We start from the raw sequence: 27,960 nt of genomic DNA on the forward strand, positions 1-27,960 counted from the left end.
AAGTGATTTTCGGTGAAGTTTCCAAGAACACACATGGGGAAAGGGCAGTCTCTTCAATAAATGGTGCTTAGAAAATTGGATATCTACATGCAGAAGAATGAAACTGAACCCCTATCTTTCACCATATAAAAATAAACTCAAAATAGATTAAAGGTTTAAATGTAAGATTCAAATATATTAAACTGTTGGAATAAAACACAGGGGAAACACGTCATAATATTAAACTAGGCAGAATTATTTGAATAAAACTCCAAAAGCACAAGCAATTAAAAGCCAAAATAAACAAATGGGATTACATCAAGTTAAAAAGCTTCTGCACACTAAAGGAAACAATAAGCAAAGTGAAAAGAAAATCTAAATAATGGGAGAAAATATTGCCAAACTATTCTTCTGACAAGCAAGTAACATCCAGGTATTTAAGGAACTCAAACAACTCAATAACAACAACAAAATCTGATTTTAAAATAGGCAAAAGAACTTTATAGGCATTCCCCAAATAACTAGCAGACATATGAAAACATGCTCAACATCACTAATCATTAGGAAATGCAAATCAAAACTACAGTGACATATCACCTTACTCCAGTTAGAATGGCTATTATCAACATCTCTACTAAAAATACAAAAAGTTGCTGGGTGTGGTGGCACACGCCTGTAATTTCAACTTCTTGGGAGTCTGAGGCAGGAGGATCATTTGAACCCAGGAGGTGGAGGTTGCAGTGACCCTGGATCATGCCAGGGCACTGCAGCTTGGATGACAGAGTGAGACTCTGTCTCAAAAAGAAAAAAGGAAAAAAACAAACAAAATAAACAAACAAAAAATGCCAACAGATAAGAGTTAACAATAATATGGGGGAAGGGAAACTTTACACACTTTTGGTGGGAATGTAAAGTAGTACAGCCATTGTGGAAAATGGTATGACGATTCCTCAAAAAAAAATTAAATTATAACTACAATGTAATCCAGCTACCCCACTACTGGAAATACATACAAAAGAAATGAAATCAGTATGTCAACCAAATGTCTTCACTCCCATGTTTATTGCATCACTATTCACAATAGCCAAGATATGAAATCAAACTAAGTGTCCATCAGTGGATGAACTGATAAAGAAAATGTAGTGTACATATATGCACAGTGGGATATTATTCAGACATTTAACAAAACAAAATTTTGGCATTTGTGACAACATGAATGAACCTGGAAGACATCATGTTGAGTGAAATAAGTGAAGCACAGAAATACAAATACTGCATGATCTCACTCATATGTGGGATTTTAAAAGCTGATCTCATAGAAGTAGAGATCATTGGTTTCCAGAGACTGGGGAAGAGAGAGGCACAGAGAAAGAATTTGGTGAACATGTACAAAGTCACAGTTACATAGAAGGAATAAGTTCTCATGTCATATTGCACAGTGCTTTACTTTAGTTAACAATAATGTACCTAATATTTCAAAATAGCTAGAAGAGAGGATTTTGTATATTCTTACTACAAAGAAATGATAAACACTTGAGGTGATGGATATGCTAATTACCCTGATTTCATCATTTCACAGGATATACATGTATTGAAACATCACATGGTACTACCCAAATATGTACAATTTTTACGCACTAATTAAAATTGTTTAAAATGACTAAAGAAGATAGGTAGAAATAAGTAATCCCAAAAAAGGAAGAACAAAGAAGGTAAAACCACAGAATCAATTTCACAATTTACTTGAATATGACAAAATGTATATGTAAAAATGATACAAAATCCCACTGGCCAATATCTATCAGTGTAAATGCCTACATTTTCCCAGGAATGTACTCATCATTTTCATATAAGTTTCCTTGACAGAAATAATTAGTATTAAGAACTCTTATTTTAATGTGGTGGCTACTGAATTAAAATTTAAGCTATTTTATATAAATTTATTATGTTATCTTTTAATATGTTACTTTAAAAAAAACCTTGCTCCATTCCTAAATGCCAGATTACTACACAGAGTTAATCTTTTGCTCATGTGAAGGTATAGGAAAAACAATGTAGGTTTTGGAATTAGATAGATCCAGTTTCAAATTTAACCTCTTTTGCTGTAACCTGTTGACTGACCTTAAGCAAGTCAGTTAGTCACTTGGCACTTGGCCTTTTTAAAATTTATAATATGGAGTAAATAACTTCTATAGCTCTAAATAGTTGTTGACTATATGCTATGTTTTCATTATTTATCCCCTCCAAAACTCATGTTGAAACTTAATCCTCAATGTGACAGTATTGAGAGGTGGGACCTTGAAGAGGTGATTTGGTCATGAGGGCTCTGCCCTCATGAATGAATTAATCCACTTATGAAATAATAGATTAATGAATTGATGGGTTACTGAATTAATGGAGTGGGACTAGTGGCTTTAAAAGAAAAGGAAGAGAGCCCTGAGTTAGCAGCTTAGCATGCTCAGTCCCCTGGCCATGCGATGCCCTGCACCACTTCAGGACTATGAAGAGGATCCCCATCAGCAAGAAGGCTCTTACCAGACGTGGCCCCTCAACTCTGGATATCTCAACTTCCATAACTATAAGAAATAAATCCCTTTTCTTTATCAATTACTCAGTTTCAGCTATTCTATTACAAGCAACCAAAAATGGACTAATACAACTATTAAATGAGGTTCTATATATAATGTCCCCTGCAAGTTTCTAGGCATATATTTGATAAGTAGTGGGTCTATCCTCTGCTTTGCTCTGATGAGATTGGCACTCCATATCTTAAATAGGTAAATGAAACATATACATGCCAGATAGTAAAAAAGAAACCTTCAGAGGAAAGAATTTCCTAATATTTATACAATGAAAGCAACCTCAAGAAAATAATCCTATGTTACCGTTCTTAAATTGTTTTGCATTCAACAGTTCCACCCTTAAATACCTTATTCAAGATGAAAGGCATAGTGCCCAGTAACATATGTGTTAAAATAAAGTGTATATGTGTCCTCACCAGTGTAATGGAGCACAGACATTAGTAACTAAATATTAAATGTTAATCAAGTTCTGAGAAAAACATTATGAGATTGTTGAAAGGTGAACAAATGAGACGTTTCACAGTCATTCTACTATGGGTAAAGAAATAACCCTGAAGGTTGCTAATCAGCCGTACATTTGAATATTGTGCATATTATTAAATGTATGCAGCACTGTACTAAGTTTCTGCCTTCCGTGAAATAACATTTCTTCTCAAAAAAAGGTTTCAGTGCTCACATTTTATCCTAAGAAATGCATAAGACCCAGGATTTTTCAGTACAAAATAAGCAATATTTGTAGCTCTGCACGTTGAGCTTCAGTTTTCCCAAATCAAATTGAAAGTCTGATCTCTCCTTTTCTAATAAATACAAATCAAATTTAGTTATTCTCTTATCTTTGCTCTACCACCTGAGACCCACCAGTTTTCAGAGTTCTTTTTAAAATTTTTTTCATTAAAACAAATCTGTGTAATATGGCAACCACGCTTGTTTAGTTCTATAAAATTATTTTAAGGTTTTTCCTGATATATTTTGTTAACCAGAATATATTTCAATATTATGGCTAACCTCAAGGTACCAGGAAATTTTTTTTTCTAATCCTTTATGGAAGTTTTTTAAAAGTTCAAAAAGCTGTGTCTCATAATATTTGTAACAATTTCCTGACCCAGCATAGGACTCTCCAGAGAGCCAAAGTGGGCTACAGAAAAATATTTCCTCTGTTTCACTTCTCATAAGCTTCCCATGGTTCCCAAGAATTTTGTAAGGTTGTATAAGGCTGGAGTTCAGTTGATAGTTCAGAGATTGGTTGGCCTATAGCAGAAGTATCCTTCATGTTGACAAATGAAGTACTGACATGTAAACAATAGCACATTCTATGTTAGGCCACACAAACCTAGTTCACTACCACAATAAAAACTTCAATTCTAATGGAGAAGCAAAATGATAATTTTAGCCATCCATATGTTCAACAAATCTTTATTGAGCATTATGATATGCCAGGCCCTATTTTACTTGCTAGGGAAACATCAATGAAGAAAATAAAGGAAAGCCTTCATCCTTAAAGAGCTTACATTCTGATGGAAAAAGAGAGACACAAACCAGGACCAATTAATCCATTAGGCACAGTAGACACAGAGCATAAGGCTTGTAACACCCAAAGTGTCCCACAAAAAATATTTTCATTTCACTGTCTTTTAAAATCGAAATAAAAATTAGAAATATTACAATAATACATCCATGCTAGATTATATTTGTCTTTATATCAATGTAGATGTAAAATATAATTTAAAATATTTTTCATGGCTGAAGAGGCCCAGGGAAGTCATGTTGTGGACATGTAAAAAGCACAATGAATGAGTAAATCATGGTGTATTAGAAGGTGAGAAGCTCTGTGGAGGAAGAAAAGGAAGTGTGATAAACTGTCGGGTAAGGTTGTTTGTAATTTTTCATAGAGTGTTAGAGAAAGCATCACTGGGAAACAACATTTGTGCAAAGGGTGGAAGGAGGTTAGGTAAACAGCCATGCAGATCTCTGGGTAAAGAGCATTCTAGAAGCAGATGCAAAGCTCCAAGATAGAAGGAGCAACAAGGAGGCCATTAGGCTGCAGCAAAGTGATCTCTGGGGAGAGGAACTAAAGGTGAGGTCATATGAGTCAGGGATCAGATGTGTGGGGCTTTGTATGTCACTTCAGCTTTATTCTGAATGAGATAGGAAGCAACTGGAGGATATGGGGCAAGCTCCATGTTATGGGTTGAATTGTGTACGCCAAAAAGTTATGTTGGACTGGGTGCAGTGGCTCAAGCCTGTAATCCCAGCACTTTGGGAGGCCGAGGTGGGCGGATCACCTGAGGTCAGGAGTTCGAGATCAGCCTGGCCAACGTGGTGAAACCCTGTCTTTACGAAAATACAAAAATTAGCCAGGCATGATGGCAGGTGCCTGTAATCCTAGCTACTCAGGAGGCTGAGGTGAAAGAATGCTTGAACCCAGGAGATGGAGGTTGCAGTGAGCCAAGATCGTGCCATTGCACTCTAGCCTGGGCGACAGAGTGAGACTCCATCTCAAAAAAAAAAAAGTTATGTCGATGCCCTAACTCCTGACACTGGTGAATGTAACTTATTTAGAAATGGGGTCTTTGCAGACGTAATCAGATTAAAATGAGACCACTAGGGTGGACCATAATCCCAAATGACTGGTATCCTTATAGGAAAAGGAAAACACTATGTGGAGGCAAGACGCATAGGGAAATCAACATGTGATGACAGAGACAGAGATTCGAGTGATGCAGCTGTAAGTGAAGGTACACCAGGTGATGGCCACCACCAGAAACTGGGAAGAGGCAAGGAGGGATTGGAGCATGGCCCTGCTGACACCTTGATTTTGAACTTCTAACCTCTAGAACTGTGAGACAAGTTTATATTATTTTAAGTGATGCAGTTTGTAGTACTGTATTATGGAAGCCCCAGGAAACTAACAGTGTGACATTGTTCTAATAGTGTCTCTCCAGATGAATGTCGAAAATAAACTAGAGCTAGGTCAAGGGTGGGAATGGGAGGCTAACTATGATTCAAGTATCCTTGGAGGCAGATTCATAGGAAATTGCAAATAGGAGGTTTTTCAGGAATGCTCTTGGGAGCAAGATGGGGGGTGGTGGTGTTGCATGGTGCGAGGAATGAGGAGCTCAGTATCGGGAAGAGAGAGAAGTGGGGCTACAAAGAAGAGGCAAAGAGCCCTCAGGCACTCCAGTGGAGAAAGAGGTGGAGTGGTGAATCTGGAATAACCTTTCCCAGTCATCATCTACATGTGAGGAGTGGGCCTACTCTAAGTAACCCTGTGTAGTATAGGTATTGAATGTGGGCTAGCCCATTTGAGGGGATATAACGTTGAGCAAGACAGCTTCCTTCAGCAAACAGAAGGAAATACTTGAGGAACTCATCTGCAAGCAGCTATATTCCTCAAGCTGTATAAATGAATACTTTCATCCTGGGGAGGAGGAATATGTGAGCTATTCACAGCATCCTTGAAACAGGACATTGCACCTATAGAGGTGAGATTCAAACAGCACAAGATATTAGTGTGCACGGAATTCTTTGTGTATGAATGGTGTAGTTGTGTGTTTACATGTCCCAGCAAGGATCTTCCCATTGGTATAGCACTCAAAATGTTCAACATACTGTACTTAATTTGGTGGTGACAATAACCCTGTGATGTAGGTGAAGACAGGTATTTTAATATGCCCATTTTACTTATAAAGAACATAAAGCCCAGAAATATTGAGTGACTTGACCAATAGCACAGAATTAGTTTGTGTTAGGAATGGGACTGAAAGCATGGTCTTCTGAATTCATGTCTTGAGCTCTTCATACCAGGCCATTTGATGTAAATATTACTTCAGTTATGTGGCAGTGCTGAGGCTACACACTTGTGCATATTCTTCTACACTTCATTATTTCCGAATCACCAAGGGAGTGTAGAGGAAGAACTGGATTTCTGTTTATCAAACTCACATCAATTTCATCCTGGACCTAAACCTAGACTATATTTGCCAACCCCTCTTACATTTAGGTGTAGCCATATGACTGAGCGTTTGTGAATGGAATCTGAATGTAGGTGATAAGGATCATCCAGGCCCATACAAAATGCTAAGAAAATCATCCCTTCCTCTTTTCCCATGGGCTGTCTCGTACAGCCTTGAAAATCATGTGTTAAGACGAAGGAATATTCATCAGCCTAGACCTCTCAATGTCTAAAAAGAATAAAGATACTCACATACTACCACTCCCCTCCAGTTTGCAGTTCTGATTCAGGGTTCTCTCAATCATTAGAAAAATCAGAAACACAATATGCATATCCTTATGTGGGATATTACAGTATAGATTTGGAATTTTATTTCATGGCATTTTGCTTAAGTATAACCAATATATCTTATTTAAGTCTAATATTGAATAACTTAACCTAAGAATATAGAAAGATGTTGGCAAGTGCATGTTTAATCTTTTGACCATTTAGTGAGATAAACTGAAGGAATATTATTATGTTATTTTCCTAATTGTTAAATCTCTAGGAGGCAAAATGGAACAATATAAACAAATACATAAATAAGCACATAAATGAATGAATGAATGAATAAATAAATGCTTCTGGTTTGCATCATTCTAACTAAAAATATGCCAGAGAAGGAGGGAATATTTCTCTATTCCTGTGCTCATATTAATTAAAAAAAAAAAAAAGACCCAGGGGAGAAGTCTGGTTTAAGTCATGTGGCTATCCCTAAACAAATCACTGGGGTAGAGCTGGTTGCAATACTTTATGTGGCCTGGATAATTTGCCTTTCCTATGTGGGTTGGGTATCATGATGGACATACCATTACTAGCACATAAAGTGAAGAGTAGAAGGATACCCAAGGAAGAGGCATGCTATTTCCAGAAGTGGAAAGAGAGAAATGATCAGACAAAACCCATTAATAACTGCTAAGAAGTTGTGCTGGCTTCATCAAAAGGTGAATGTACCGTAACACTACAATGGCTGTTTTCTAGAAACTAAGTATAGGCATGTAGTTGGATCTTAGGAAAGAAATAAAATGAAGATTCAGAAAACCACCCCAAATCTCTCCCTGCATTTCTTCTGGCTCCTCTCTCTGCATGTGCTTCATGCCACTTTCTGCAGATTCCTATTATCTTCACCTGTGCTCAGTGGCTAAAAGCAGGTTCAACTGATGATATAATAGTTCATGACTCCCATCAAGAGCGAATCACCTCTGATTCTTGAATTGATATGGCAGAGAGAAGAGGGCCACACCACAGCTTGATAGTTTACATGGCCCATTAAGAAACAATGAAAGAAACAATGATTCTCTTAGCCCCAATTCCAACTTCCCTAAGAAGAACTGATTAGCTTGCTAATTAAGGAAGTTACCTCTTTCCCTCACTGATCCAATAAACTGTAGCCAGTGGGGAAGTCTCTCATTATCAAAACTTGCCATTGGAATCTCCACCATGTAAGCAGAGCGTTAGTAAAGTAAACATGTCTATATGGTATATACTTTACTGGATTTTTCAGCCTTAGTCATTACACCCTCTGTATTTCAACATCATTGTTAATAAAGTAGAAATGACGTCTATGTTGCTTGTTTTAGGGGAGGATTAATTATAATGAAAAATGCCCTAGCACATAGAAGGTTAAAAGGGTTATGGTCTAAAATTAAATCATAAGAAAAAATTTGTCATTCTTATTTATTTTGAGTAAAAACATTGTCTTCTGGCTGTATAACCTAATTAGATGATTGCCAAGCTCTATTCCAGTTATTTAATGCCAATGATTTTCCACTAGTTGATTCCAAACCATTAAACAAATAAACCAAAACAAAAAATCAAATGCACTTTAAAATCAGGAGATTTGCTCATATCTTAAGGCTATTCCAAATCATGCCACAGTACAAAGGGATTTCAAAAGGATTCAACTTGATTTGAGTAATGGCAGCCTCCCCTAGACAAGGTGACTAATTTGAACTTGATAACTCTCATTTAGATGTATAAATTCTATTAATCTATAATCTTAAGAGAACGATAGATATATTAATATTAATCAGACATAGTTTAATAGATACGGATGTATTTATACATTTTATGTATTTCATATTATATATTATATAACATTTATCTTGAATTATTTCATTCATCAGACATTTATTGAATACCCGCTAGGGGTCTGAGCAATGCATGGGGGACTTAAAATTCATGAAAATGTAATTAAAATATAAAAGTAAAAAATATAAACTTTATTTCTCAACATAAGCTCTATTAAGTTCAAGACACTTTAGTAAACAATGATCCCAGCCATTTAGTTCACCCCTAAAGAACTGAGGATCCTGGGAAGTTTACCATGTCAATGTAGTCTTTTTTATGTTATTAACTGAAGAAAAATGACTGTCCTTTAAAGACTTTTTAAGATTAAGAAACAAAAAGAAGTCAGAAGTAGCCAAATCAGGGTTTTAAGGTGGATGTCTAATGATTTCCTTTAGAAATGCTTACAAAATTGTCCTCATTTGATGAGAGAAATGAGCAGGAGCATCATCCTGGTAAAGAAAGACCCTCTGGGTAATCTTTCCCAGGTATTTAACTGCTAATGCTTTGACAAACTTTCTGAAACAACCCTCATAATAAGCAGATGTTATTCTTTGGCTCTCTGGAAAGACAACAACAAGCAAAATGTCTTGAGCATCCCAAAAATCTGTTGCCACCACTTTGCTTTCAACTGGTTTGCTTTTGCTTTGACTGACCACTTTCACCTCTTGGTAGCCACTGCTTTGATTGTGCTTTGTCCTTAGGATCATGCTGGTAAAGCCATGTTCCATCTAGTATTACAATTATTCAAAGAAATTCTTCAGGATCTTAATCTCACTTTATTTAAAATCTCCATTGAAAGCTCTGCTCTTGTCTGCAGCTGATCTGGACTCAATGGTTTTGGCACCCATTGAGTGGAAGGTTTGCTCAACTTTAACTTTTCACTCAGAATTGTGTCAGGCGAATGAATTGGGAAGTCTGTGGTCTTGCCTATTGTCTCTGTTGTTAATTATTGGTCCTGTTTAGTTAGGTCACAAACAAGATGAATTCTTTTCCTTGAAAATTGATGTAGATGGTCTGCGTCTGTGGGCTTCATCTTCAGTGTTGTGTCATCCCTTCTTAAAACTAGTTATCCATTTGTAAATGACGGGTTTCTTTCGGGCATTCTTTTCATAAACTGTTCTAAAGCATCGGTGAGCTCACCATTCTTCTACCTAAGCGTCATGATAAATGTGATGTCTGCTTTTGCTTTAATTGTAGCAGAATGCATGTTTCTCTGACAGGGGCTCTTTTCAAACGTATATCTTACCTTTTTCAGAGGCTTAAATGAGATCATCATCAGTCATGTTATAACAAGCTAGTATGAGTTTATTTTGGTGCAGTAAAGTTTTGAAATCCATGCATAGTTTTTCTTTTTAATAATACATATTTTCTGTGAACATTTTGAAGACCCCTCATATTTCCGAGTGGAGAATAACCATTATTTTCTGATCAGTCTTATTTTTGTTATTTATAGGAAAATAGGTGAGGCATATAATTGAATATGATGTCAGATATGAGAAAATCATCTAACTGAGAGTATTGCAGAAATAATGTGGCCAACATTCTCAGAAGGGTAATGCCGCATGCCTTCCATGAGCTCAGATTTTAAAGAAATCCAGTAGGTAATCTGAAGGAGAAGCTAACTTCCTAGCTATCACCATAACACAGGCTGTATGTTAGCATTATAACTACATATCCATACAGAATTTTCCCTATACTTATCTGATTTGGGATTTAAAATATGCATGCAAAGGAAACAGGAATTTATGATAAAGGCTAGCAATACTTATTTTAATCTGATTGCATTCTTCAGGAAAATATTGCACTAAGTCAGGTTTAGATACCACCATGTGGCAGATAATGTAGCTGTGAAAAGTGTCATATTCAATTTGGGTTGTTAAAATGAAGTACCATAGCCTTAGGTGGCTTATAAACACAGAAAATTATGTCTCACAGTTCTCGAGAAATAGATCAGGGTGGCAGCATGATCAGATTCTAGTGAAGGCACTCTTTTGGACTGCAGAGTGCCAGCTTTTCGTGTCTATTCATGGCAGAAAGAGAGCAAGTGAGCTCTCTGAAGTTCCTTTTATAAGGGCACCAATCTCATTCATGAGGGCTCCACCTTCATGACCTAAGTACCTTCCAAAGACCTCTCCTCCCAATATCATCATGTTGGGAGTTAGGATTTCAATATATGGGTTTTGTGGGACCACAAACATCCAGTCCACTGTAGATAGCTCCTTAGCCTCCCTTACCATCAGGAATATATTGAGACCCTCGGTATAGTATAGTATAATCTGAAAAATTCTTGACAATAATTTTGATTAGCCAAGCCTGCATTAGTTGCCTGTACCTGGACCCTTCAACCATGGCCAAGGGTCAGGGCCAAAGAGTATGGACAAGGCCACATCATAGACACGTTTGCCCAATCATGTGTGGAAGCTGTTCTCAGAGAAAGGGGAGTAATTATGAGTCAGACATCTACTATCTGTGTCTATTATAGTCTTAAAGGAGTGAGGCTGAAAAGCAGAGCCCACAAAAGTAGCAGTGTTTTATAAAGAATCAAAAATTCCACTTTCTTCCTTTCTAGACTATGACAGTTATTACTGACTATCTCTGGTTGACCACGATGTTTTTGTTAGTACAGTACAAACATATTTGTATACTTTATCTTATAAAGATGGGAGGATCTTAAGAAAATAGTGTTGGGCTCTTGAATGCTTTTGTATTTCTGGAGACTAGAATCTAGGCACTGTGATGTTATGCTTTTAACGCAACTCTATGAGTGTTGAATGCTTCTACTAGAGCAGGGTACTATCACTAACATTTATAGTAAGTAGCTATAAGCATTCTGTGTTGAAACTAATGAGGAGTTATGAAAGGTAATCTAACTGTGGGATCAAAGACAAGGTAGTTAGAAAAGTTACAGGAAAAAAACAAAGTTACAAGAAAAAAAGACTGTTGTTGCTTTCACAGTCTTTCAGAACTGGCATGCATGTATGCAAACATTTGAGAAATTATAATAAAGAGTTTTAAGGAGACACTGCCGTTGGAAGAAAAGAAATCAATATGTGGAAAACGTTTACTACTTAGGGAAGCTGTTTAAAAATATTTAATTTATATCTAGATCGGTATCTGTATCTATAGCTAAGCTTTCAAGTCATTAAGAATGTACAATTCATAGGTCTCTTTTGGATTGAAAAAGAAGGGGGGTGAATTACTTGAAGCAAGGAGGGAATAGAAGATACCAAATTAGCAGGGCAATATAATCTGGGTAAGATTTTACAGACTTAAAATGGTCCTTTCAGAAATATCCCAGGGTACAGAAAGGGTCACTGAGTGCTTCTTAGGATTGGGCTATCCCATAGGGTAGTCAAACACGTTCTGATAGCCTTATGTAATCTATATTTTCATCATTATTCTACTGATTTCCAAATGCCTTAAAATTCTATTCACGCCATGGCATCCTAGGAGTCTGAGTGCTATGCTTTGCTGTCTGCGTTGCAGATGTGATTTAACTCTGATTACCTTGATTTGTCAGTGAATTTAGGCCCAGTAGCATTTAAGATAGTAACTGTCTGCGGATATCTGACTGAGTATTAGAGAGTATTGTCCCTGATGGCAACAGCTCAGTAATTGGAAATCTTGTGAAAGCTTACATCTGATTGAAGTAGAAGGTCATTTCATGTGAGAGTAGCACTGTCACGTGTGTGCCTTATCCATGCATTTTGTTACTGAAAGACTAATATATGCAAGCCTAGCCCAGGGTGGTATGCAATGGTAAGTCAAAGGATGAGGAAGAGCTAAATCATGAAAGAATCCTGATTTTCACTTGGACACATGACTGCCTAAGGTAGTCTACATTTCCCATGTAAAGGATGGAATGAAAGGGAAAATGGTGTATGCAACTTTAGGAAACTTTCCCTGGATGCAAGAATGCTCTTCTCTTCCTCCTTCTTCTCTTTCATCTTTGCTCTTGCAAGGTAGGTGTGATTACTGGAACTGAAATTAGGAATAGTGGCCACAGATGGCTGAGCAAGAAGACAGAAAGTGTCTATTTCAGTTTGGAATGCTTTTGATGGCCATACCTGCACTAGACCACCTATCTCTAGATTTTCATTTGAGAAAGAAACAAATTTGTCTTGTTTAGGTCACTGCTATTTATTGTTTCTGTTGCTTGAAGCCAAATTGAGTCTTAACTAATACAGTATGTATGCATCATTTTAAAAATTATTTTCGCTTTAATCAATTTTTTCCCACTAACTATTGATTTTATTCAGATAAGGGGACTTTTGTTGAGTATGAAAAAAACAAGATTACTTTGAATATGTAAACATTACATACCCTCTCCCCTTTTATAGCAATTATGGCTGAGATGTATATCATTATACAAAATCCTTGTCCATATCTTTGCTTATTTCTGTAGAAGAGATATCTATAAATAGAAACACTGGATTTAGTGGCATATATATTCTATAAAGCAGTTGTTTCGTATTGTCAGCTTTCTTTCTAGAGCAATTGTGTCAGTGTATATTACTAGCATAGAGGCATGCCTGTCTCAACACACTTTCGTTAGCATTTAGTAATAGAGCACTGTTGCTATTTCACCTAATTTTATGGAAAAAACATGAAATATGATAGATCTCCTAATTGGACATATTTTTATGTATTAGATTTCTATAGGCAGAACATATTTCCTTACATTTATTGGCCGTTTGTATTTATTCTGTGAACAGATGGTTTTAAGGTCTTCTATCAACTTCCATAGTGTTGGGGATCTTAGTATACTTCTTATTGATTTGAAAGGGTCTTTGGTCTAAAAATTTTAATAGTCATTTAAATGTTTTAATTCTTTTTTTCTTATTTGATTAGATAATTACTTTTTATTTTCATTTTTGGAGCCCTTTTCCCTTTGGTGAAAATTATTTTTTTTCAATTTTAATGGTGCTGAAACCAACAGTGCCATCTTTTATTAAAAAACCACTCTAGTTTGCACAGTTATGTCATATGATAGTATCTGTGCTCAAACATCATCTGTATGACGTCTCCTCATTGAGAAGAAGGTGTTAAATATAGTAGCTAAGAGGACACAGAATTTATTTTATTTTTATGGAAGCTTCACCTTAGAAAAACATTGGCAAGAGTCATGGATTTCCTGGCAACGAAGTGGGATGCTTTATGTCTTAAATCAGATCTAGAAGACTATGTCCATGAGATTAAAAATGATTTGGAAGCTTGAAGTTTGAGGTTAGAATATAAGCAGCTGCCTTAAATAATGTTGCCTTGACATTTGATTAATTATATAAACAATTAATCTGTTATCTTTCTTTCATTGCTTTTCTTTACTCATCGGTTATTTTTATTCACACCTCCCACCCCCGATTTTTGGTTCTTTCTCCTTCATTACTGTCTTTGTAATTTTGGTTATTTGTGGTCAACTTCTCTGTGGTGAACACTTTCAATTACTTATTTAACTGACTATGCTTAGTTTTCAGTTAACATTTCATTTATATAGATACATATATATGTATATGTATGTGTGTACATATATGTGTGTGTGTGTATAGATATAAAACTTTTACTTTGAAATTTCATTTTCCTGCATCCCTCCAGACCTCTGGTATTGTGTTAAAGCTGATTCTAAAAACTGATCTATAGCTACTATTTATTTAATATTCTCATTCTACCACTAATGATCTTTAATATCTGTATATTGTCATTATATATATTTTATCGATCTAAATAAATATTAAGTATGTATTTAATCTTTCTGATGCTACCACTAATCATCTTTAATACATATACTTGTCATTATATATATATATATATACTTACAATATTATTTTTATTACTTTTCTTAATAAACCATTAAGCATTTGGGAGATGAATTGAGTAACTTCCATTTTTCCTCCTTTACAAATAAGAGCCTCTTGTCACAATTGGCTAGAGTCTACTCTTTCCAAAACTATTTAAGTAACAAGTGACTCCAGATGTCAATTTGTATTTTCTTTAAGTACCCAGGGGAGTTCATGGAGGTCCTGTATTAGGCAAATTCAAATAGCCTAACTTCAGCTTGTGACCATCTAGTTGGTCAGAATTTAGCAATATCATTAAATCTCCCTTCCCACCCCTGATTTTTTTTTAAGGAGTAACTATGCGCAAAGGACTGTAGATATAATCTTTCCTTATACAGATAATTAAAACTAGGAATTTGCATTCAAGAAAAACTGTAATCTGAAGAGGCAAATGGACAAACCATTAATGATTAAAAAGGAACAAGGAAAAGGGCAGAATAAAATAGGTGTTAGTGAAGAGATATCATCAAAGGGTTTCAGGGTATCATGAAAGGAGTGATTTTTGGGGAGGGAACTTGGTGAGAAGAGGCTTCTTGGAGAATGCTGGATTGGAGTTGAGCTTTAAAGAATGAATGAGATTTTAACTGTCACTTTGTGTTGGGTATGGTTTTAATTCTAATGAGGTTTCAGTTTCTTCAGATATACTAGGATTGATGTTACCTTTTAAAGAGCTCCTACAAGTTGTTAGATCATTCTAAATGTATACAATCAAATACAATTTGGGAAATTTAGCTACGGATGTACTGTGCTTGTTGAATGAATATGATAAATCTTAGCGATTTGAGTGTACTAGTATAGAAAATAACATCTTAGCTATTCGAAATCACGAAATTTTAGAGCAGGAAAAGATCTTACAAATTATCTACTCAACGCTCTCCTTTACAAAGAAGGCACCAAAAGGTTCAGCAATTGACCAAGGTCACTCATTTAACTTGACCAGACTTTTCCTCTATCAGAAGGCATGGCTTTGGAATCGGCACCTTTCTGTATTCATTATGGTAATTTCCATTGATGTTGTGAAATAAGATAATTGAATTTCCACGATTGATCACCAGACAGGGATACTTTAAACTGTGCAATGAACTTGCAGGTTAAGTTTGAAGGAACATAAAATGGACCAAAGGCAGGAAACATTTTCAGACTCGGTACTTGCATAATGGAAATACGGAATAATTCGCACCTGAAAAAAATGAGACACTGGCAGGACTTTCAAGCTGATGTCGTTTACTCACCTAGGGTGGAACTGGAGAGGAAGACTAGAGGAGAAAGGAGGAGGAAGGGGGGGGTGATGAAGAGTGGGAGGGGGAGAGAGGGAGGGAGGGATGGAGGAGGAAGAGGAGGGGAGAGAGCGAAAGAATGAGAGAGAGAGAGAGAAAGAGAGAGAGAGACAGAGAGAGCGCGAGCCGAGACGAGCCTGGAAGCCACTGGAGAGGTACCCTTTGTCTGACAAACCCTGAAAGGGAAGCCTCTATAGCAGCCCTCCCGTTCCCACCTCCAAGCGTTTGCCGAACTGCTAGGTGGAGCCCGCGCCGCGGAGCCCACGAGCACTCCAGATCCAGGTTTTGTCGGCCACCCCTTTCCCTGGCGCTAGCCCCCTCCTCGGCTCTCCGAGCTCTCGCCGCTGGCCCGCCCGACCGCGGCTCATTCTGGCCTCGGCTTGGGCCCCGGCTGCGACTACCCCGCGCGCAGGCTGCACGGCCCCAGCGCGCCCGCGCTCTGCCCCACTCTCGGCGCGTCGCCCCCCTCGCCTGCTGGCCGGGCACCGCTCGCTCCAGTTCCCAGGAGCGGGGATGCAGATGCTGCAGCTGGTCGGGGTGGGCGCCGCCGCCGCCGCCGCCGCCGCCGCTGCTGGTTTTTCTCGGACTGCTCGTTGCCTCCGCTCCGGCAGCTGCTGCCGCCGCCGCCGCCGCCGCCTGTGACTCGCCCCCTCCCCTTTCTTTCTTCTCTTTTTGCCTCGGTCCTCTTCCTACTGGTGTGCGCGCGCGCGGGTTGCACGGTTTGCTTTGGCAGGAGCTCGCTCGTGTGTGCGCGTGTGTGAGTGTGCGTGTCTGGAGAGCGCCAGTGCCTCGCTCGCTCTTGGGGAGTCGAAGAAGAGAAAGAACCAAAGAGACAGCGGCGGCGGCGCGGAGCCCGGGGCTGCGCGATGAAGCTCCCACATGCCCGCAGCTGCCCGGCCCGGCCGGCGAGCTAATCAGCCACCCCACGGGCTCGGGGCTCGCCGGCCCCCGGGACGCAGCCCTCGGCGGCCGGGCGCCCGCTCTGCCCGCGCGCCCCCTCCGTGCACCGGGGAAGGAGTTTGTGTGGTTCTCGCTCAGGCTGTCCGCGGAGGTTGCGGGCGTGAGAGGGGACCCTCGGCTGGGAGAGAACCTCGGGAGGACGAGGAGGAGGACGGTTTGGCGGAGAAGCCACCCCTGGCCCTCGCGGCTCCCCCTACCTATTCCATCGCTCCCGCTCCGAGGCGGAAAGGGGAGGACGTGGAAGAAGAAAAAGAAAGAGAAGGGGGGTGGGGTGGGAGAACTGGATATAAAGATCGGCTGGGGGGATGGTGGAAGATTTTTGGTCTCTTCGGCAGCGTCTTTTCTTAAGCGGCGGCGGCAGCAGCAGCAGCAGCAAGAGGAGAAGCAACCCCAGCTATGACTGCCGCATGTTAATAGCTGCCGCTGGGTCCCTCGGCTGCTGCTGGAGACAGAGCCTGACTCCGAAGTTGTGCAACTGTGGACTGGCAGAGACATTTGAACCCTCTTTTCTCTTCGCTCCGCTTTTGCCCCCTTGGGGTGTGTGAAGCGAGGAACGTAAAGGAAGGCGAGCATTTGGCTCTCTTTTTCCTTCCTCTTTCTCCGTGGCTGTGTAGCAGAAGAAAGGGAAGAGAGACTTTTTGTTGTTGTTTCCTTGACTGGGGTCTCCACCCTCCTGCTGCTTTCTCTGCGCTTCGATTCTCGTTCTTTGCCGCGTGTGGTTGGGGGTGTCTGCACAGGGGCCGGCCGGTCTTTTGCCCCGAGCTCAATGGCTGGATTGTGGAAACTGCACCCGCCTTCAGGTTGTTGAGCAACTGATGGGACGATCTCAGGGACCGGCGGTTACGAAAGGTAATTTATTCTTCTCACTCTTCATAATAGGGGTCGCTCTGGCCGGGCGCAGGCTTCGGCGTCTACCGGGCGGGCAACAGAGGGGGTGCGGGGTGCATGCACACTCGCCCTTACACTCACACACTCGCCCTCACACACACACACACACACACTCATCCGGTCGTGATGCGGGGCGGGAAAGGAACCTCCTGGCTGGTGGGCGCTCGGGTCTGGCGCGGGTTCGAGTTTTTTCCAGCCATTCGGCGATTTGGCGGCCGAGGGGAGTGAAGGGGATAAGAGACTGGGCGCATTCGCAGCTGCACACGCTGGGGAATAGGAACAGTTCCCACCCCGTGAATTTTCCCTTCCCTCTCACCCCAGTGCCATCCCCTGGTGGGAGCAGAAAGCGGACAGGAGGGCGCCTTTTCTCCGCCTGGCTGGAACTGGTGCGGCTGGAGGCGGGAGCAGGCTGGAGGACGGACAGGGTCTGGGTGAGAAGCTGGGCTCTGGGAAGATGGAAAATGCAGGGTGCCGAGCCCGACACTATTCTCCCTCGACACTTGCCTGGAACATCCGTGGTGGCCCCTTTTGCCCAGGTCGCGCCCCTGAGTCGTGGAGTCGCGCTGCCTCCCCGCGCCCTGCCTGTTGTGTCCCCTTCACGGCAGTTTGGTTTAGACCTGCGTGCCCAGGCTTTGTTAGGCGGTTTTGACTGGAGAAAGCTTCCACTTTCGTGGGTGGCCCGGGCTGCGCTATGCTGGTAGTGGGCACTGGGCGGGGGGCGGCGGTGTTGCACGAATCCGGGCGGCCGCGGCGCCAGGGCGGGGTGGGCAGAGCATTGGTGGTCGCGGTTGGCGGGTTACAGGTAGGAGAAAAGGCACCTCGGCGCTTCTCTCGGGAGAAGGGAAGGCTCCAGGCTGCAGCGGAGCGTCTGAGCTCAGAAGCTTAGGGTGCCAGGCCCCCAGCACTGTAGGGGTGTGTGTGTGTGTGTGTGTGTGTGTGTGTGTGTGGTTTAGGGGTGGGGGCGACCTCCTCTACCAGGGTTACTTGGCGGCGGAGTCGGCGTTTGAGTGTGTGCGCATTTTTGCTCCCCAGGGACGGCAGATAGATATTTGCGGGGATGCTGGAGCTGATGCTACTGGAGCTGAGCTTGCTTATTGAAATCGCCTGGGATCCGCTTAACTGGAAAATCTGGTTTGAGGAGGCCACGGGGGCCCCCGCAGGGTGGCGAGGAAGCCTTGCCATGTCCCCTTCCCCTGGAGAGGCGCAGCTCGGCGAGATGCGTGCGGCGCGTGAGAGTCGCTGGTGCAGCGCTCCATGCACCCCAGATTGGCCCTGATGAGAACCTCATAGGGTAGTCATCTCTCCAGCAGATTGAAGTAATCGAGTCCAGCCAGCATAACTCCTGGTCCCTGGAATTCTCTGGCCACTTTCCTCGCTCTGATAGAAACATGCGCTGCTTTTATTTATGGCCAGAGATATCATAGCAGTTGGGCGAACTCGAGCCTTGCGAGCCACCTCCAGGGTGTCTCCTCCCTGTGTCTGCGTGTGATCCCTGCCTGCGGTAGTTAGAGCACATTGTAAACAACGGTGTAAGCACTCCTGCCACAGTCTCCTTTAGAGTCGAACCTGCTGTCCTCTGTTGTGTTTACTTTCCTGGCTGTATTACTCATTAGGAAGTATAAGACTTCTTGCACCTCTGATTTTACATCCTTCCAGCCAGCTGCTGGGGAAATGAGGAGACACATAGACTCTGGCAGGAAGGAAAAATTGCCTTCTGTGTTTTGCTCTGAAGTAAATAGGCGGTCTGCTAATTTTAGTGTCATATGGGCTATCATCACTAGTTAAAGAATGTCATCGTAGAATCTGCAAAGAAATACTTCTTTAGCATTTTTTTTTTTTTCATTTGGAGACTCTCCTATATTTCCCTACGAGAATAAACAGAGTTTGGTAAGATTTCTTTTGTATATTTTCCCATCTGTAATGGTCCTAAATGATCTGGATTTCTGGCGCCCAATTTATCTGTATGTGGATTACAAATAGGATAGAATTCTCAGCTCTTTTATAATCACCAAAATAGGATACCAGATAATTTGTATAGGAGTTAAGAGGATATTTGTTGTTGAATTATCTCTCAGCTTTGTTTCACCCAATCTTTTTTTTTTTTTTTTTTTTTTTTTGTAACCAAAGCAAGGGTAAAGAATGCACAAAGATAAACACAGTTTACAAACTGTTACTTTTGCAAGTGAAACTGCTTTTTACTTTTTACTTTCAATAATTAAAATGTATTAAATTCCTTAGGTCTAGATTAGCTCTGACTGCTTTGGTGTTTGTTGCAAATACTTGTGTTCTATTTTGTTTTAAAAAGTATAGGGCTCTTAATGTAACAGGGTACTTTGTTTTTAGGTACAATAATTTCTGGATGTCTTCATTATTTTTTGAAGACCTTGACCTCTTGAAAAAGCATAGATTGCAAAAGACACTGAATCACTGATGGTTGACTTTAAGTTATATTTTCATGAGAGATATTGCTAATGGCCATCACCTAACAGAAAACTTAGAAAATTTTGATTTAATTCATGAGAATCTAGCTTCATGTATTTGTTTCATTTCTAGATGATACGTATTAAAGTCTTTATACTTGCAAATATTTCTGAGGATTAAAGAATACTTGTCCTCCCATTTTAGAAGATCTAATCACAATGATTCCCAGTCCTTACATTACAAGATTTGATCAGATCTGTTCTTTGTTTCCTAGCAGCATGTGTTCCCTAGCAGTCATACATTCCACAGGTCCTGATGTCATTAGAACTGTGTCTGTCAGTGTATTGTGCTGTCTTTAGCTGAAGGTGAATGTGTCAGAGTATTTGAATGCCATTCCATAGCTCTTCCTTATCACTAAGTATTCAGTAACCTGATCCATTTGTGTATATGGTTGACTAGACTATTTCTACAAAATCGGGGTAGGAGGAATGATTAACACAAAGTTTTCTATGAACTATTAATGTTTTTTTAGATAGAGATGTTAGGCTGCATCAGGCATCCCCGGCCTGAAGAGTGATAAGCCAGCATGTGATTTGCCTGATGGGTAAATGCTTTTGATGTCTCATTTTAGGTTTCTTGGTGTGATTATCCTTCAGACTGAGAGTGCTCCTCAAAAATATGAATGGAAAGTCTTTCAGAAATGATTTTCTTAATCATGATCTTCTTACATTTTGCAGATTTAAACACTCTTTTCCACAGGGAATAATAGCAAGTATGGCACTTACTGGCTGCAGCTACACAGGCTGGCATTGTTTCTACTAATTAGGAAAGGCAGATTTTTTTATGGATTTGATTTACCATTGATTCCTTTGTGTGCTATAGTCAAGGAAATCAAAAATAGTAGATTAAAAAGACTATAAAATCATGAGGATTGAAGTTAGTCAAATAATATGATGCAAAACTGAATTGTTTTTCAGATTTGATTTGGACCACTTTAAGTGTTGGTTGAAACTCTCTTTAAAAAGGACTGCCAAGTAGAAGTGACAGTTACTGTTAGAAGTGGGGAGTTTTGGCCCAGAAATCAGCAAGGAAAACTGATTGCGATTTTCATATTTAGGATCAAACAGTGATTTTAAGAAATGCTGTGCAGCCTTAATTTAGCATGGTGTGAATGGCTAGAGCAGTTGGAATTTTAAAAGGATGATCTGTCCTTAAGTTTTGCAAATGGCTATTTTGCCTTCTCTTTGCTAGATTTGCATTATATTCAAAATATGCATTTGCTCACTTTGGGAGGAACCGTAAAGAATATGGCTGTATTGTAATTTATTATTTGTTTGTCCACAAGGATATATTTGCCCTTAGATTATTATTATGTCTTCTTATTTCATGCAAATGCATTTCTTTATGGAATAACCATTTTTATAATTAAATAAAAAGTAAAACTTGCAAGTATTAGTAAGGTCCTCCTGACATTTTTCCTTGGTTATCTTTCTGTGTTTTGTCGAGTAGGGGTAGGAAGAGGGTTAGAGAGTTGTTGATCAATGAAGAGAAAAATCCAGATTTTTCATTCGTTGTAATACATTGCAAGAATGTAGTGTGAGCATGCCTGTAAATAACATTTATGCATCTAAGGTATGCAGGTTTTTCCCCAAATCTTTAATGTCATTACTCTGATCTGAGTGTCAGCATGGCCCAATAAAATTAACTCTACTGCTGCATAAGAAACCAGGTGTAACTTTTTTCTTAGAATTGTGAAATATGCTTATCGATTCATAAGCACAAAATATAAAAAGAGAAAAGTAGCTGTCCCACTTGAAATTAATTGAACTTCTTTATTTATTTTTGGGGGTGAATAAAAGGGGAGAGTTTCTGTATTTGCTCATAATAGGTTCTATAGACCTTGATAAATCATGTCTTCCTTATGTCTTATTGACACCTAAAACAGGAACTTAGTTTCAATTTTAACAAGTATCTTCATAAAAGTGATAACAAATAGGTATTAAAAGAAGTGAAAAATTGGTCCATATTATTCAAGAATTTAAATAGAGTATTGTGACGATAATCCTACTTATTTTGAAAACTATCTTTGGGATGGAAGAATAAATCACCCAACTGAATGTTTCTTTCTGCTAAAACTTCCATGTCAGTTTCTTTGTAAAGCAAACAATGCTCTTTTATCAGTGTTTTCAAAGTGTCCTCTGGGGAACCCTGAGGATCTCTGACACCCCTTCAGAGGAAATGTGAAAAGAAAACATTTTTATGATAATGCTAAGACATTATTTGCCTTTCACTTGTATTCTTTAACAAGTGTTCAGTGGCATTTTCCAGAAGGTATATGATATGTGATGACATCATTGCTCTGATGGCATATGTCATATGTTCTTATGTATTTGCAAGTTTTAGAATTTTCCCAGTTTATCAATACTTGAATGGTGACAGTTACAGGTGTAATAATCAAAAGTCACTTTAGAGGCTGAGTGCAGTGGCTCACACCTCTAATCCTGCACTTTGGGAGGCTGAAGTGGGCAGATCACTTTAGGTAAGGAGTTCGAGACCAACCTGGCCAGCATGAGGAAACCTTGTCTCTACTAAAAATACAAAAATTAACTGGGCATGGTGGTGCATGCCCATAGTCCCAGCTACTTAGGAGGCTTGAAGCAGGAGAATCGCTGGAACCCAGGAGGTAGAGGTTGCAGTGAGCCAAGATCGCGTCACTGCAATCCAGCCTGGGCCACAGAGCAAGACTGTGTCTCAAAAACAACAGAAAACAAACAACAAAAAAAGAAATCACTTTAGGTCATTTTTTTTTATTATTATACTTTTAAGTTCTGGGATACATGCACAGATGTGCAGGTTTGTTACATGGGTACACACGTGCCATGGTGGTTTGCTGCACCCATCAACCCATCATCTACATTAAGTATTTCTCCTAATACTATCCTTCCCCTAGCCTCCACCCCCCAACAGGCCCCGGTGTGTGATGTTCCCCTCCCTGTATCCATGTGTTCTCATTGTTTAATTCCCACTTATGAGTGAGAACATGGAGTGTTTGGTTTTCTGTTCCTGTATTAGTTTGCTGAGAATGATGGTTTCCAGCTTCATCCATGTCCCTGCAAAGGACATGAACTCATCCCTTTTTAAGGTTGCATAGTATTCCATGGTATATATGTTCCACATTTTCTTTATCCAGTGTATCATTGATGGGCATTTGGGTTGGTTCCAAGTATTTGCTATTGTGAACAGTGCTGTAATAAACATACGTGTGCATGTGTCTTTATAGTAGAATAATTTATAATCCTTTGGCATATACCCAGTAATGGGATTGCTGGATCAAATGGTATTGCTGGTTCTAGATCCTTGAGGAATTGCAACTCTGTCTTCCACAATGGTTGAACTAATTTACACTCCTACCAATAGTGTAAAAGCATTCCTATTTCTCCATATCCTCTCCAGCACCTATTGTTTTCTGACATTTTACTGATCGCAATTCTGTCATGAGATGGTGTCTCATTGTGGTTTTGATTTGCATTTCTCTAATGTAGGTCATTAATTTTTAAGAGTGTAAAACGGTCCTGGACCAGAAAGTCTGAGAACGGCTCAAGTAGACTTTTCTGAGATCTGCCTCCTTGTACTCTAAAATGCCACCCATCCAGCCACATAAAGAGCCATGTAGGATGAGAAAATGATTAGATGTCCAACCTGTAAAAAGATAGGTAGGTTGGATATAGTTATTAATTATTTGGCATTTTCATTATTTTATTTCCAAATAATCCAGTGTAGGAAACTTGTTTTTAGACTTTTGTCCCCATTTATGGAAATGGAAACTTTAACACAGCAGATATGCAGCCTGATCTGCTGACTGCTCTTGAGAAGGCTACAAAGGAGTCAAGGGGAAAATATCTTGATCTAGGGCCTTGATCTAGGGCCTAGATCAAGATATTTTGATACCTAGAAAGGCAGAGTGGCGTCGAGATGAACAGAAAGGGACTCTGGAGTGTTTGCCTAGGTTTAATAAACTATTGGATTTGGGTTAAGATACCTGATCGCTCTACGCTTTAATTTCCTGACATTTTTAATGGATTTAACAATTTTACCAAATTCACAGATGATTATGAAGATTTAATTGGTAAATCTATGCAGAGTCCTTAAAACAGTTCCTTGTGCATAATAATAACATAATTATTTTCTGCTATTATTATTACTATCATCATCATTATTATTGGGTCTCATGAGAGTCCTAGGAAACTTTAATCAATTCCCCATGTGATTCAGATACATAATTATATTTCACACCATTTTACAGTATGTCTTAAAATGTTGGTAAATTTTAAAATTTCATATAAAAGATAATCTTGACTTTATTTTACTCTCACACTATAAAACTCATGAAGGGTTATTAGCATTTTTTAGAGGAGGAATTAATAAAACACCTTTGTTAGCTTGAGCTAAGTTTGAAGTTTGATAGTGAATGTGAATGCCCAATTAAAACTAGATTTCAAAGACCCTAATTGAATATTTATGTATCTTGGGAATTATTAGAGAGGAAATCACTTTTCTAAAGTGATATCAAGATGACTCACTATACTCTTAATCTGTTAATCACTATCTAAGCACCACAACAAGCCATTTTCAGTGCAAAGGATCCTTGGGGCAATTATATACTGTAGTTCAGTCTGTTTGTGAGTAGTGATATGTCTAACTAGTGAAAGAAGCTATGCATTCAGATTAGCTTTACTAGATGCTAAAGTTTAACTGGAGAACTGTGTAATATTTTTGAATGAGACTTTGGCAACTATTTGAAAACTCTAAGTTACAGATGTGCTTATAAGTTATATACATTTTTGGGGTATATTCTATGGCTTGTTATAATTTCTGACCCAGCCTATCACTATGAAATTAGTACTATAGCACTTTCCTTCCAGAACTTTGGTCGATTCTGATTTAGTGTTGTAGAAACTAAATTATCCTCCATAGATAGGAATAGCTGGGCAGTGTTTTTAATTATGAGATTCTCAGAAATGGTGTTTGGACTGAGAGTCACTTGAATACAACCCTAAATGTGCAAGTTTCTACCTCTGTTATTACTACCTGTAAAATAGAGATAATAAAGTCTACATTGCTGGTTTGAGTGGAGTAATAGGAAGTAAATATAAAAGTACCTAGTGGAGTGAATATTTCATGCATAGTACCTTTTGTTATTAGTCATAGTATTATTAGAAATGTCCTTGAGTACCATTATTAAGAAAACTTAGCTAAATGAAATATCATTTTCTTAACTGAAGAGTTCTTGATGAGCTGGGAAAATCAATAGCATTTTCTTAAGTAGTTGAGAAAGGTTCGACTCTTGTATTTATTTTTACTATGTTGTTTCCCTCTGTCCCTTTTTAACCTTTTAAGTACTTATTTCTGAGCTCCTCCTCATCTTAAAATGTTATGCTCTGCTCCGAATTCCCCATCAAAAATTACAATCCTAGCAGAAAAATATTTTTGACATCTACCAAATAGTATGTCCGAAGATTGACTTTAAATTGGGTATAAAATGAAAGTAACAATTTAAGATGTTTTAAATTAAATACCCTGTTATCTTTTCACATGTCAATCATTCTTTAAGCTTTAACTGCATCAGAATTTTCTGTAATGCTGTAACCATATCAAGTCATCATGAACGTCGAATATATCAGGATTCTCATACTTTTAAAATATTTATAATCCCAGATTTTAAGTCTCCTAAGAATGCCATAAATGAGATAAACCTATAAAATTCAAATCCCAAAATTGCTTTAAAGACTAAAACTTTTGAAGGGCTTGTAAATAGGTCCAAATTTTAGAATTGACATCTGTATTTCAGTGACAGTGCCAATAACAGAAGTTATTAAAATGTGTGACTTTTTCTATAATTATCCAGCATGTATACTGAAAAGGAAAGGATATGATATGGTAGGTGGTAAAAATGAATGAAAAAGTAAACTGCACATTGGACTGGATGACTGGCTTGCTAAATTGCACCAGAATTAGGTGTTTTAAAGTATGACTCAAGGAACTGAAAGCCGAGTAGAAACAACACCCCCTCCTGTTTGATCAGCTTGTGTTGGTGTTTACGCATCCCGCAGAGGCAGAGCGTGTTACTATTCAGGACAGCCCCAGTGGCTCCACAGTAGCCTGAGCCTGTGAGAATAGAGGAGAGACTCAAGCCCAGTTTTTGATGTTCTGCTTGGGTGGGTAACCTGAATACTAAAATGCATTCCATTGACGCTGACCCTGTAAGAGGGTTTTCAACAGTCTCCTGTTTTGTTTTGATTTGGTTTGGTTCCCCCCTTCCCCGTTTCCTTTTTCTCAAACTCTTCCAAAGACTTTTGGATAAAAGGAAATGGTCCTGACTGATGGTCATCTTTTTGTATGAGATTTTATTTCTGGCAAGAATGGAAGGGTTCAACTGGTTTTCATTAACACCTTTTGTTTTTTCAAATTTTCAGTGTTCTTGGTTTGTCAATGGCTTATGGTTGTTGTTTGAACCTTGACTCAGAATACTGATCATGACTTCAAGGCGTGGACAAAGAACTATTGAGAAATCATTTTCTGTTAACACAAGGCATGTGTGTATCTATAGCCTTTCTTTATATTGGCTTTAAATGTTTGGTTGATGTTGTCTAATGAGTTTTAATTATATTATTAACTGTAGTTGGCTTTGGAGGAAGAGCTTAGGCAGCCATTTAAAAAATTACATACAATCATCTTTTGAGGTTTAGGCAATTTCAATTAGTTTTCACTATGATTCTTAATTTTTATGTGTGATGGTTAAATATTACAGTCATTCTAAAATGGTGCAACTTTATGATAGTATCTAAGTAATATGTACTTAAATTTAACTTAAAATATTTAATAGAATGGGTGTTTTCACTATTTCTATTTTAATTGCAAAGACACCTCCAGCTAACTTTCTGCTGAACTGATTAATTTATTGGGAAGTTATTGTGTTTCTCACCTAAAGATTCTTGGGAAACAGTGAAGTTTTACGTAGGTATCAGAAAAAATTGGATACCTCTAGGCTTCTTCTTCAATTCCATGCCTACCAGTTCCAGGCCTACCCAGCCGACCAGTTTTCTTTTTCTCTGACTACTGGATTCATTCCCTTTCACCACAGTCTGAATTAAGTACTCAGTCTTATACTGATCGACTGTCATCAGCTTGGTGGAGGCAGTAAGAATATTGCAGTTCCTCTGTGGATGAATGGATAGCTAGCTTGAAGAAGAAAGGCTCATTTAAGAGAGGGATGTTGCTCACACAAAAAGAAAGAGGTGCTGATAGTATCTGAATAGTGATTCTTTAATAACTGGGACAAATCAGGTGTTGGAAGAATTGGTTAGGAAAATCATTGAAAATGGGTTTACCCTCTTCCTATAAGAGGCCAGAGTGATCTTAGAAAATGGTTCCTTACTCACTTGACCAACAAAACCCAACAAAATTATGCAAATCGGGAGGTTCAAATCTTCAGGTTCATTTCAAGAGCACCCAAGTTATCTATTAAACTGCTCAAGATATCTAGGCTCTGTATATATGAAAAGCCACCAAATATCTGAAAGAAGTGCCTTTGCAGAAGCAGTGTGCCATTTCCATCCTACAGTGGTAGAGCCACTGTACAATGGCTCTGTTCAGTGCCATATGGGAGAGCTGGACACAGGTTTGTTGGCACAAAGAGAGCTGGATTTTTTCCTGTACATGCTTAAAAATGCAGAGAATAATGCTGATCTTCAAGGTTTGAATAGAGACTATCTAGGCATTGAGTAGATTCAGATGAACAAAATCCCCAAGATGTGACACCTGATAGTGCTCATGGTTGAATTAACCCATGTATGAGCTTCGCTGGCCACATTACTGAAAAGGAACAAATTGTTCCAAAACCACAAGTGGAGACTGCACAGAAGAAAAAGTTATATCAGAAGAAACTGAAGAAACAAAAA

General features: G+C 39.1%; 1 protein-coding gene across 44 annotated transcripts in view; it reads left to right on the forward strand.

Moving 5' to 3' along the window:
- Positions 1–16,099: 16,099 nt before the first annotated feature.
- LOC105463581 (adhesion G protein-coupled receptor L3) overlaps positions 16,100–27,960 on the forward strand; it is an 856,114-nt gene continuing 844,253 nt past the window's right edge. For 25 of the 44 annotated variants that reach the window (XM_071093422.1, XM_071093421.1, XM_071093420.1 and 22 more), the window contains exon 1: positions 17,094–17,542. The gene's annotated coding sequence lies outside the window, so the exon portion shown is untranslated. Of the gene's footprint in view, positions 17,543–17,577; positions 18,013–18,051; positions 18,118–18,389; positions 19,469–27,960 lie in introns of those variants that run through there. The other 19 variants (XM_011710771.3, XM_011710772.2, XM_011710773.3 and 16 more) reach the window with 4 other exon arrangements.

The sequence above is a fragment of the Macaca nemestrina genome, chromosome 3 (genome assembly GCF_043159975.1).
Source record: "Macaca nemestrina isolate mMacNem1 chromosome 3, mMacNem.hap1, whole genome shotgun sequence".
NCBI lineage: Eukaryota > Metazoa > Chordata > Mammalia > Primates > Cercopithecidae > Macaca > Macaca nemestrina.